A 12,700-nucleotide genomic window follows, 5' to 3' on the forward strand; every position below is an offset into this window, starting at 1 on the left:
AATATTTTCTATTTTCCCTTACATCAATAACCTCCCTCCTAGTATCCTATTTCGCCTTTATAGTGAGGTATGGTGATGATCAAGGCTTGGGTACGGTATTTTCAGTACAGGTAGTTCTCGACTTACGACATATGCCACTTATGACGATTCGACTTTACAACGATTTTTTCAGGGTATTGACTTCACAAGTCTATCGGAAATACTACACATATAGGACAAATATTTACTTGGAAATAATGTATTTTCTTGTATTAAAATAAACTGATTTATCATGGTAAATTATTTTACTTTATTGATAATATACAGTCCATTTTCGGTAAAAGTATATTAAGAAAATTTGTAATATCTGTCAAGTTCATATCGTATGTTTGGTGACGTCATATTACCGGCGGAAAGCAATACAGTGATTTCCTTTCAATAGGCTAACAATTTATATTAGTATTCCCATTATCGAAATATTAAGTAACAATACAAAGTATTTTGTGGGTCTGCATCGGTTGTCATGAGTGCTACGTAACGTAAATTTGAATATACGCTAGTTTCATTTTAAATTTGAATCTACGCTAGTTTTATTTAGCATAATCTCTAATAATAGATCAATACTTATCTAAAGAAAGTACGCTAATAAACTGATTTATCATAGTAAATTATTTTATTTTATTGATAATATACAGTCCATTTTCGGTAAAAGTACATTAAGAAAATTTTTAATATCTGTCAAGTTCATATCATATGGTTGGTGACGTCATATTACCGGCGGAAAGCAATACAGTGATTTCCTTCCAATAGGCTAACAATTTATATTAGTATTCCCATTATCGAAATATTAAGTAACGATACAAAGTATTTTGTGGGTCTGCATCGGTTGTCATGAGTGCTACGTAACGTAAATTTGAATCTACGCTAGTTTTATTTTAAATTTGAATCTACGCTAGTTTTATTTTAAATTTGAATCTACGCTAGTTTTATTTAGCATAATCTCTAATAATAGATCAATACTTATCTAAAGAAAGTACGCTAATAGGACAAATATTTTATTAAAAATAATATATTTCTTTTTACATAATGAAAATGAAATACTTTTTCTTGCACAAAAAACAAAAAATGGATCTTCATATTTTGCAAGTCATTCTTAGTAGAGTTTATGTCACGTGTCTTGTGACGTCCTATTTCTGGCAGAAGCGCGCTGGCGAACAGAATGATTTCCTTTCGGCTTGTTACCGAGTAATCTTATTACAGTATTCCCATCATTGAAACACTGAGTAACGATATCAAGTTTTTAATGGTCTGTATTAGTAGTTATGAGAAAAGTACAACTTATCGTAAATTTAAAAAAGAAAATCTGATGACGTAATTTTTCTGGGGGAAGGCAAGTGGCAAATCAAATGATTTCCTTCCGATACATTACCATTCCCATAATGGAAACATCGAGTAATGATACAAAGAATTTATAATAATGTCCAAAGAAATATGAAGATTTAACAATTAAAAATCAAAATACAGAGAGAGAGAGAGAGGAGTCGTATTCCTTTTATAACTAAAAAATAAGGTCTATAAATGAACTGTATGGAAAATGTGATACCCTGTAATATGTTGGCGCTGATGTAATATTCATTCTGAAGAGATTTTGAATGTTGAAAAAAAAATTATACAACTCCGTGTTATTCGTACTATATGAGAGTATAATCACAATACAGTAACTTGACCTTGAGATCAGCTGATGCCTACCGAAAGTAATTGCTGATTATTGAAATGCTCAAGAAATTGAAAAATAGAATACACACATGCTTTAATAAACCACAATAATGACTAATAAAATATGAAGGCTTAATAATAAATAAAAGATTAAATACTGTATGAAGCTTTTAAAATGAACTACCCGTAACCAGTGCGGGCCCGCACACACAGACAAACACACTCGCTCGCTCGCACAGAGAAATTGGGTGCTATGACCTATTGTCTAAAGCCATCCGCACACGCACGCACGCACGCACAGAGAAAGAGTGACATCGTATTCGCATGAAACATACATACATATACCAAGGCACTTCCCCCAGTTTTGGGGGGTAGCCGACATCAACAAATGAAACTAAACAAAAAAGGGGACCTCTACTCTCTACGTTCCTCCAGCCTAACAAGGGACTCCACAGAGTTCAGCTGGTACTGCTAGAGTGCCACAGCCCACCATCCCACATTATCCACCACAGATGAAGCTTCATAATGCTGAATCCCCTACTGCTGCTACCTCCGCGGTGATCTAAGGCATCGGAAGCAGCAGCAGGGCCTACCGGAACTGCGTCACAATCGCTCGCCGTTCATTCCTATTTCTAGCACGCTCTCTTGCCTCTCTCACATCTATCCTCCTATCACCCAGAGCTTTCTTCACTCCATCCAACCACCCAAACCTTGGCCTTCCTCTTGTACTTCTCCCATCAACTCTTGCATTCATCACCTTCTTTAACAGACAGCCATTTTCCATTCTCTCAACATGGCCAAACCACCTCAACACATTCATATCCACTCTAGCTGCTAACTCATTTTTTACACCCGTTCTCACTCTCACCACTTCGTTCCTAACCCTATCTACTCGAGATACACAAGCCATACTCCTTAGACACTTCATCTCAAACACATTCAATTTCTGTCTCTCCGTCACTTTCATTCCCCACAACTACGATCCATACATCACAGTTGGTACAATCCCTTTCTCATATAGAACTCTTTTTACATTCATGCCCAACCCTCTATTTTTCACTACTCCCTTAACTGCCCCCAACACTTAGCAACCTTCATTCACTCTCTGACGTACATCTGCTTCCACTCCACCATTTGCTGCAACAACAGACCCCAAGTACTTAAACTGATCCACTTCCTCAAGTAACTCTCCATTCAACATGACATTCAACCTTGCACCACCTTCCCTTCTCGTACATCTCATAACCTTACTCTTACCCACATTAACTCTCAACTTCCTTCTCTCACACACTCTTCCAAATTCTGTCAATAATCGGCCAGAGAAAACTAATAATATCTATAAACGAACTGTGTGAAAACTGTGATATCCTGTAACATATTGGTGCTATTCATCATGAGGATATTTCGAATAAATTAAGAAATTATATAAAAAATACACCACTCGAAGTGCAAAATCTTTCGATACGGTAGCTGGACCTTCAGATCAGCTGATCATAACCAAAGGTAAACAAAATATAAAATAATTCTTGATGTTTAAAATTCTTCTGAAATTGAAAAATAAATACAAAAATACTAAAATAGAGCATATGATATCCTACTGAAAAGAAAATGAAATAATGATATACAGTATGAAAATATTGATAAAATTTGATTTAGATGATTGCGGAATCATGACGCATCTTATAATCTATGGAAACTTCACTTTTTGAGTTCGACATACGTCGAAATCTCCCGGTCCCTATCCCTGCTGTAAGTCGAACACTACCTGGATAAAGAGTTGAAACTCACTGAAAAATCTCTTTATTATGGTTATCTTAGGATATGTCCCTGATTATACAGTACACGATATCTTCGGATAGTCGTTTCCAGGGGTTGGAACCCCGTGATACCTGACGGTAATTTTCTTGTAATAACAATCCCAGAAATATTATACTGTAGAAAGTTGCCAGAAGGAACTTCCATCTGGACGACATGGCTCGAGCCCAAAAAAATCACCTTATATCACTATATTACTAATCAGCGGGAGGAATGATATGGACCTCATGCGAGTGTAAAAAATAAATTTTTATGAATCTGAACTGAAGTTCATATGGTCGACTTTCACATTCTCAATAAGGCTAAGTTAAGAAACGAGACTAATGAAACTCTATACTGTACCTTAACCTAAATGCTTACACAAACCACTGCCTGAGACTCCCCCAATCACAAGAAGATTAACATACCACTGAAAGATTAAAAAAAAAAAAATTAACCTATACAGCACACATCCAGATTGAAAAATTCAAAACAAATATCCATGTGGGCATATAAATCAATACAAATTTGAAAAGCATTTTAATAAATATGAATTAACTTGAAATACAATTTACACTACGGAATCACCTGCAGCTACCACAAAACTCAACACAGTAATTCTAATATGATATTTTGATTATAAAATAAATTTTTGAATATACTTACCCGGTGAATATATAATAGCTGACGTCTCCGACGGCTCGAAAGATTCCAAAAAACTCGCGAGCGATCGCCGTGAAGGTTGCGGGTGTGCCCACCAGCGCCGACTATCGGCCAGATACCGCATATACTTGTCAAATTCTCCAGTTCTTCTCAGTCCGCTGGGTCTCTATCGGGGAGGAAGGGAGGGCCTTTAATTTATATATTCACCGGGTAAGTATATTCAAAAATTTATTTTATAATCAAAATATCATTTTTAAATATTAAACTTAGCCGGTGAATAAATAATAGCTGATTCACACCCATGGTGGTGGGTAGAGACCAGTATTAATACAATAAAGGCGTATATGCTCAAGAGTTTTTGACAACTATTCAAAAAACAGACTTAAGTATAGGTACCTGGTAAGGAAGCTGACTCTGATAATTACTCTGCCTCATTAGTCCGCTATCCTCACGAAGCCCAGCGATCCTCTTAGGATCCTGAAAGACTCCCAGGAGCTGCTATATCCAGGGTGAACACCCCTATAACAGGACCTCATCAATACCCTTAATCTGGGCGCTCTCAAGAAACAATATTTTGACCACCCGCCAAATCAAAAAGATTGCGAAAGACTTCTTAGTCTCCCGTACAACCCAAAATAAGATTAAAAATTTCAAGAGTAGATTAAAAGGATATTAGGATTAAGGGAATGTAGTGGTAGAGCCTTCACCCACTACTGCACTCGCTGCTACGAATGGTCCCAGTGTGTAGCAGTCCTCATAAAGAGTCTGGACATCTTTCAAGTAATATGAAGCGAAAACCGACTTGCCTCTCCAAAAGGTCGCGTCCATAATACTTTTAATGGATCTATTTTGCTTAAACGCTACAGAAGTTGCTATCGCTCTAACTTCATGAGCCTTGACTTTAAGTAAATTATGATCCTTCTCACTTAATTGAGAGTGTGCCTCCCGAATCAAAAGTCTAATAAAATAAGACCACGCATTCTTAGACATGGGCAAAGAGGGCTTTTTAACGGAGCACCATAAAGCCTCTGAACAACCTCATCGCGGTTTAGTTCTGGATAAATAAAATTTAAGAGCTCTAACGGGGCACAGCACTCTTTCAACTTCATTCCCCACAATCTCAGAAAGACTGGGGATTTCAAATGATTTAGGCCAAGGACGAGACGGAAGTTCATTCTTGGCCAAAAAACCAAGTTGAAGAGCGCATACTGCTTTATTAGCGGAGAAGCCGATGTTCTTGCTAAAAGCATGTATCTCACTAACCCTTTTAGCCGAAGCCAAGCTCACCAAAAAAAGTGTCTTGAGGGTAAGATCCTTCAGGGAGGCTGAATCTAATGGTTCAAACCTGTCTGACATAAGGAACAGTAGGACCACGTCCAAGTTCCAAGCAGGAGTCGAAATATGACGCTCCTTGGAAGTCTCGAAAGACTTAAGCAGGTCTTGGAGATCTTTGTTATTAGAAAGATCCAAACCCTTATGCCTGAAAACAGAAGCTAACATGCTTCTGTAGCCTTTTATGGTGGATGCAGAGAGGGAGCGACCGTTTCTCAGATAAGGCAGAAAATCCGCAAACTGCGCTACAGAGGCACTTGGAAGAGGAAATAGAGGAGGACTTGCACCAGTCTCTAAATACCTCCCATTTTGACTGATAGATCCTGATGGTAGAGGATCTTCTAGCCCTCGCGATCGCTCTAGCTGCCTCCTTCGAAAACCCTCGAGCTCAAGAGTGTCTTTCGATAGTCTGAAGGCAGTTAGATGAAGCGTGGGGAGGCTTTGATGAAATCTCTTTACGTGAGGCTGTCGCAAGAGATCCATCCGTAAACGGCAGACTTCTTGGAACGTCTACCAGCCATAGAAGTACCTCTGTGAACCACTCTCTCGCGGGCCAGAGTGGAGCAACCAATGTCAACCTGGTCCCTTCGTGAGAGGTGAACTTCTGCAGCACCTTGTTTAGGATCTTGAAAGGTGGAAAGGCATAAACGTCCAGGTGAGACCAGTCCAGCAGGAAAGCGTCTATGTGGGCTGCCTCTGGATCTGGAACTGGAAAGCAGTAAGTCGAGAGCCTCTTTGTCAGTGAAGTCGCAAAAAGATCTATGGTGGGTTGACCCCATGTCATCCATAGCTTCTCGCACACAGTCTTATGCAACGTCCACTCCATGGAGATGACTTGTCCTCTTCTGCTGAGGCAGTCCGCCAAGACATTCATTTTTCCTTGCACAAATCTCGCCAAAGGAGAGATGTTACTTGCCTTAAATGGAGTTCCTTCTGATCCGTGGATCAAAGACCCGAGCATTCCAGACTGTCCAGTGGAGCTCCCTAACCCAAATCCGATGCATCTGAATACAACACATGGTTTGGGTTCTTGATCGCAAGAGAAAGACCTTCTCGAAGTCTGATGTTGCTGTCCCACCAAGTCAGACATGTCTAGACTGAGTTGGAGATTGGGAAAGAGATACTCTCTAAGCCCTTCTCCTTGTTCCAATGGTTTAGGTGAAATTGGAGAGGGCAAAGGTTGAGTCTCCCCAGAGAGATAAACTACTCCAGCGATGAAAGTTCCCACGAGGCTCGTTCAAACTCTTACAAAACAACTGTTTTTCTCTTGCAAGTGAAGGACTTTTAACAGAGCTTGTTCCATTCTTGTGGGAGACAAAAAGGCCTGAAAAAAATCCGACACTGTATCTCCATTCCCAAATAAAGAATAGTCTGGGATGGAGTACTGTAAGTTACGACTTCTCTACGTTCACTATGAGACCTAGCTCCTTGGTTAGGTCTAATGTCCATTAGAGGCCTTCCAGACAGCGATATAATGACGACGCCCTGATTAGCCAGTCGTCAAAATAAAGGGAGGCTCTGAATCCTCCAAAAAAAAAATGTAGAAAGCTTGCTACATTTTGCAGGGGCCTTGTAAAAACAAGAGGAGCAGGAATGAGGCCGAAGCACAGTGCTCGAAATTGGTACATTACTTTCCCGTCCACAAACCTCAGATGTTGTTGAAAGTTTGGATGAATCGGGATGTAGAAGTATGCATCCTGAAGGTCGAGAGAGACCATCCAGTCGCCTTCCCTTACTGCTGCCAAGACAGATTTGGTAGTCTTCATCGTGAACTTTGTCTTGACAACGAACGTATTGAGCGCACTTACATCTTAAGTACTCCTGCAGTGAACGTGGCTGCCAGATCATAGGAGCTGCCAGATCATTGGAGCCATCCCTGATAGCCTTGTTCATGCATGACATAATTGTATAGCAATACATTGACAACTGGAGAGACCTTCTTACTTAAGGCTCCCAGTGACCAATCCAACAAATAAAAAACTTCAAACGCTCGAAAAAAACTCCTAACAGGAGATGGTCTAGCTCTGAAGCAGACCATAAAATCTTGGAGCGTCTCATGGCTTGGAAGAACAAGAGAGAACTGACTTCGTAAATGTAGGAGTCGAAGAAAGTCATGCCAAGAGTAAACTCAGACGGCGGAGCAGCCGTTACAAAACGAGTAGGACAAAATTTCACTAAAGAAATTCATAATTAAAAAACAAGGGATTGTTGGACCACCCTAGGTTACTCCTCTTCTGAATGACTCCCCAAAGGTACATTAGTTGAAAGGGGGTCATCTACTTCTTCAGAAGGCACATCATCTGATAAATCTAAAGTCTTGCGAGAAGGAGATTTATATTCAGAATGACGTGAAGGAAAAGCCTGAAAGGCTACATAAACTTGTATATGAACAAAAGTTAAAGTTGGAGGGTCGATGTCACGTTGTGACTGCAGAGAATGTTATTCTACTACACGTCGTGACAGAAGTAACTGACGTTCAAACGTCCCGTAGTAACAGCGGTGACTGCTGTTCGATGCTATATCGTGACTACGATGACTGACCCTTGACGTCACGTCATGTCTACGGTGTCTACCGCTCAACGTCACGTCGTGTCTGCGGTGTCTGCATGTCAACGTCACGCTGTGACTGCGGTGGCTGACGTTCAAAGCGATCAAAGTTACATCGAGATTTATGCTCCGCATCTCGCTTAACAGCAAAGCTGTCACTAGAGATAACGTCAGCGTGGCGTAACAAAGCTCGTCTAGAAGGTTGAAGACCCGAATCACGTATCCCAGAACCGTGACGTACAAAAGCAAAGGATCCTTTCGCACAGGAACAGGATCGAAAGCTTCTATTGAAGAAGAAAGCTTTAACAGCATATCTAACTTCGGATCAACCTGTGACTGCAGTGTCTGACGTTCAAACGTCACGTAGTAAACAGCAGTGACTGCTGTTCGATGCTATATCGTGACTACGGTGACTGACGCTCGACGTCACGTCGTGTCTACAGTGTCTACCGTTCAACGTCACGTCAAGTCTGCGGTGACTGCAGCTCAACGTCACGCTGCGCACTCTGAATAGATCGTGACGTCGGAAACGTCTGTACATGAACGTCATCGCTATGAACGGGACTCTCATGATGACTACAGCTAGGACGTTGAACTTGTTCTGAAGGAACTAATTAACGTTTCAACCGTCTCGAAACCTTACGCCAAGGTTTTTAAAGAGACGAATCATCGGAAGACGAGGAGAAACTTCGTCTCTCCTGTCTTATGGCAAGGACGTGCTTGCCGAGCAACGTCTGATACCTTTGAGGGAACGTCTGTTCGTTGGTTTACACTCTTCACTCCCTTAGGTCCTACGACATTCCTTCTCCCTGGTGCAGGGGAGCCTGAAAGAGGTCTCGGACTAGGCAAGTGACAAGCACGAACAAACGAACCCTCTGCAACACAGAACATGTTTTTTGCACTTACTTCACTGATATCGTATTTTTCAATTATTTCACATTAAACATGAATAAAACTGATTTCTACCTGAAGCACGCAATTCTCCCTTACATCAAAAGGTTAGAATTGCGAAATGAGTCGTATAATGTAAGCACATTACAGTAGTACAAAATGAAACACCCATGCAAAAATCAATAAACATATACATATACTGTATATCGAATAAAACGGAAATATATAAAGTTAAAAAGATCAGTGACTGGGGAGGAGACTAAACACTAGTTCACTAAGGACTACGTTTTTAATCTCTCACCGTACAGTGCCTTGGGACGAGAATAAAAACTAAAACGTTTTATCCTCTCTCCCCGTACAGAGACTTGGGACGAGAGTAAAAAAAAAAAAAAACTGAATCGAGAACAACGTTACTCGCTCCCAAACTCCTTGTACAGAGACTTGGGACGAGAATAAAGATCGGATCGTTCTCTCTCTCTCTCTCCGTCTCTCTCTCTCTATCTCTTGTCACTCACAAGAGAATGGCCCACTCACCCTTCGTCAATAACAGGTTATTTGACTAAAGGAAAAAACTGAAAGGACTAAGAAATTGAAAATTAACAAGTTCCTTTAAATTAGTATCTAAAACACTTCAGTTTGAAAGAAGAATGAACAAAACGTCAAAATCGATTTACTCTTTCTGCAAAGTGAAACCATGATTCTCTCTTTCTCTATCGTAACGATAGAGCGCAAACTGCGTAGCATAAATAAACCAAACGTTAGTTCATCTTTGAAAAAACAGCACGAAGACTATTCAAAGAATATATTTCTTAAAATATTTTCTAAAAAATATTCATTTCATCACTCTTACAGAGCAACTGTTTTAAACTAAACAAAAATAAAGGTTGAATGGGCTCAACGTTGTTAAACTTCGTTTTCCAAGTTAGGACCGCCTACAAATTATAGGTAAAGGCCGCATATAAACAAAAACATAAAATTTATCTTGATGTTTAGTATAAATGGAAAGCTAATCGAAGAGGCCTAATAAAGGCGGGTGAGATATAAAAAAAAAAAAAAATATATATATAGAGGTAAATCTATAAATATCAACAATAATTTATAAAGTGATAAAATAATTACTAAAAGCCTAAAACACACTTCCGTACACTGAGGGAAGGGTCGGCCATCTTTTCTCTATGGAAAAACCACAGATTAAAAAAAAGCAAGGGCTAAACACTTTTCCTCTCCTTTCAAAAGCATTTCTTTTGAAGATAGTATTGAATAATCCAACACGGCGAAAGCAATAAAACCAAAACCAAGTACTTCACCAATTCGGTCGAAAACTCGAGGTCATAAAGCGAGCGGAACCAACTTGTCGACAAGACCGACAGAGAAGAACTGGAGAATTTGACAAGTATATGCGGTATCTGGCCGATAGTCGGCGCTGGTGGGCACACCCGCAACCTTCACGGCGATCGCTCGCGAGTTTTTTGGAATCTGTCGAGCCGTCGGAGACGTCAGCTATTATATATTCACCGGCTAAGTTTAATATTTAAAAAGGAAAATCAAGCATTACTTAAATAGTGCTTGGCAAAAAATCAGTACGAAACACCATCGAACTGTTGCCAAAACCTTTCTAAATTAAAATTCCTACAGAAATTAAGGGAAGTAGCCACACACCTAAAATCATGAACACTTACTGGAATCCAATTCATTGTGAGCTCAGGTCATTAAAGACGATAAGAAAAGACAATTCTTGGAAATAGGACATCTTGGCACTAACCACACAAAACAAATCAGAAACAATTTCTCTGCCTTCAGATTTGTCTAAAGAAAACTTAGCCGTCCAATCAGACAAAGAAACCTATCCTTTGACCCAACCCAACTTTCTCCCTAATGAGAGAATATGGAAAAAATGTGTTAAGACTTTTTAACTTCAAATAATTTTATCCTGAAAGCTAAGCAATAAAGAGAAACATTTCATCAACACCTGCTATTCACTAACATGCTTAGCTGAAACCAAAGCCAACAGGAAAAGGTTTCTTGGCCATAAGGTCCTTAAAGGAGTGCCTTTCCAAAGGTTCACATTGGGGACATTAAAATTCCACACAACAGATCTGAGAACTGGAGTATTATTAGCAAAAGACCTGAATACATCTGCAATAATACCTGAAGAGGCTAAATCAAACCCAAGATGCCTGACAACGGTATCAAGCATGGACCTATAACCCTTAATAGACAAAAGTTTAACTTCACAAAACAGGAAAATCAAGACTATTATTCAAACTTGTCCTTGTACCCAAAACATGGGGTGTATATATGTACAGTAGTTGATTGGGAAAGGCGTAAACTTTAATAATATTATTATCACTAGCTAAGCTACAACCCTAGTTGGAAAAGCGAGATCCTATATGGCCAAGGGCTTCAACAGGGAAAAATAGCCCAGTGAGGAAAGGAAATAAGGAAATAAATAAATGATATAAGTAATGAAAAATTTAAAAATATTTCAAAAACATTAACAACATTGAAACAGATAATTTATATAAAAACTATGAAAAGACTTATGTAACTGTTCAACCTAGAAACATTTGCTGCGAGTTTGAACTTTTGAAGTTCTACCGATTCAACTACCCGATTAGGAAGTTCATTCCACAACTTGCTCACAGCTGGAATAAAACTTCTAGAGTACTGTGTAATATTGAGCCTCATGATGGAGAAGGCCTGACTATTTGAATTAACTGCATACCTAGTATTACGAACAGGATGGAATTGTCCGGGAAGATCAGAATGTAAAGGATGGTCACAATTATAAAAAATCTTATGCAACATGCATAATGAACTAATTGAACAATGGTGCCAGAGATTAATATCTAGACCAGGAATAAGATATCTAATAGATATTCTTCATTGGGAAAATGTTTGTCTTCGTCTGAAATATGATATCATTTAGTTTTTTTTATGATATACGAAATATTATGAAGCTGGTTGGGAAGCAAATACAGAGTTGGACTTTTTCAAGGTACTAAGGATACAGCAGTCTAAGGGGGCTACCTCAGTAGGTAAGAATACAGGTCCTAGGTTAGGTTAGGTGAGGTGGGGAACTTTTAGTTAGGCAGTGGTCTTGTGTGGTTTATTCCCGGCATTCCATGCATCTCTTTTTCTCTGGTATATTCAGCAATAACTATGCCTTAGAAATGGTGCTAGAGAAGCATTTCACGGAGCGACACAGGTCCCCCGCCCAGAAATAGATTTTTCCTTCGTCAAAATCCCTTTTTTAAGTCATAACTTTTAGAATTTTAATAATTCTAGAATTTGAAAAATACGACTTTCTCCCAATTATTTGCATCAGAACAGTGAAAAGTACATATAAATATACCAGGAACACTTACTATTTTCTTCATTAGGAATATTGTGCTATAGTGAATATTTACCCCAATTTAATTACTGATATGATCTACCCCAACCAACTACAGAGGCTCCTCAAAACATTGCTGGATTTAAGCCACTCAAAATACATATGCAAACTATCTGATACAAGCAATTTGTAGACTGCCTCTTGGAACCTAAGATGGACAATCTAGGACTACAACATTTTTCTCCGAGAATAATGTGGACAGTCTTCATGCAATTAAATGAAGCACATGGGAGCTTGGGTGAATGGCTTGCAAAACCAGTTTATAAGAAGGTTGGTCCTGAAAGGTAACCTCCTTGGACACACTAACAACACAATGAAGGCCACAGATCGGTAAACTACTCCCTCTTAGGCCAAAAGGGAGCTGTTTGAAGATACGCTAACTTG

This window comes from Palaemon carinicauda, chromosome 7 (genome assembly GCF_036898095.1).
Source record: "Palaemon carinicauda isolate YSFRI2023 chromosome 7, ASM3689809v2, whole genome shotgun sequence".
Lineage (NCBI taxonomy): Eukaryota > Metazoa > Arthropoda > Malacostraca > Decapoda > Palaemonidae > Palaemon > Palaemon carinicauda.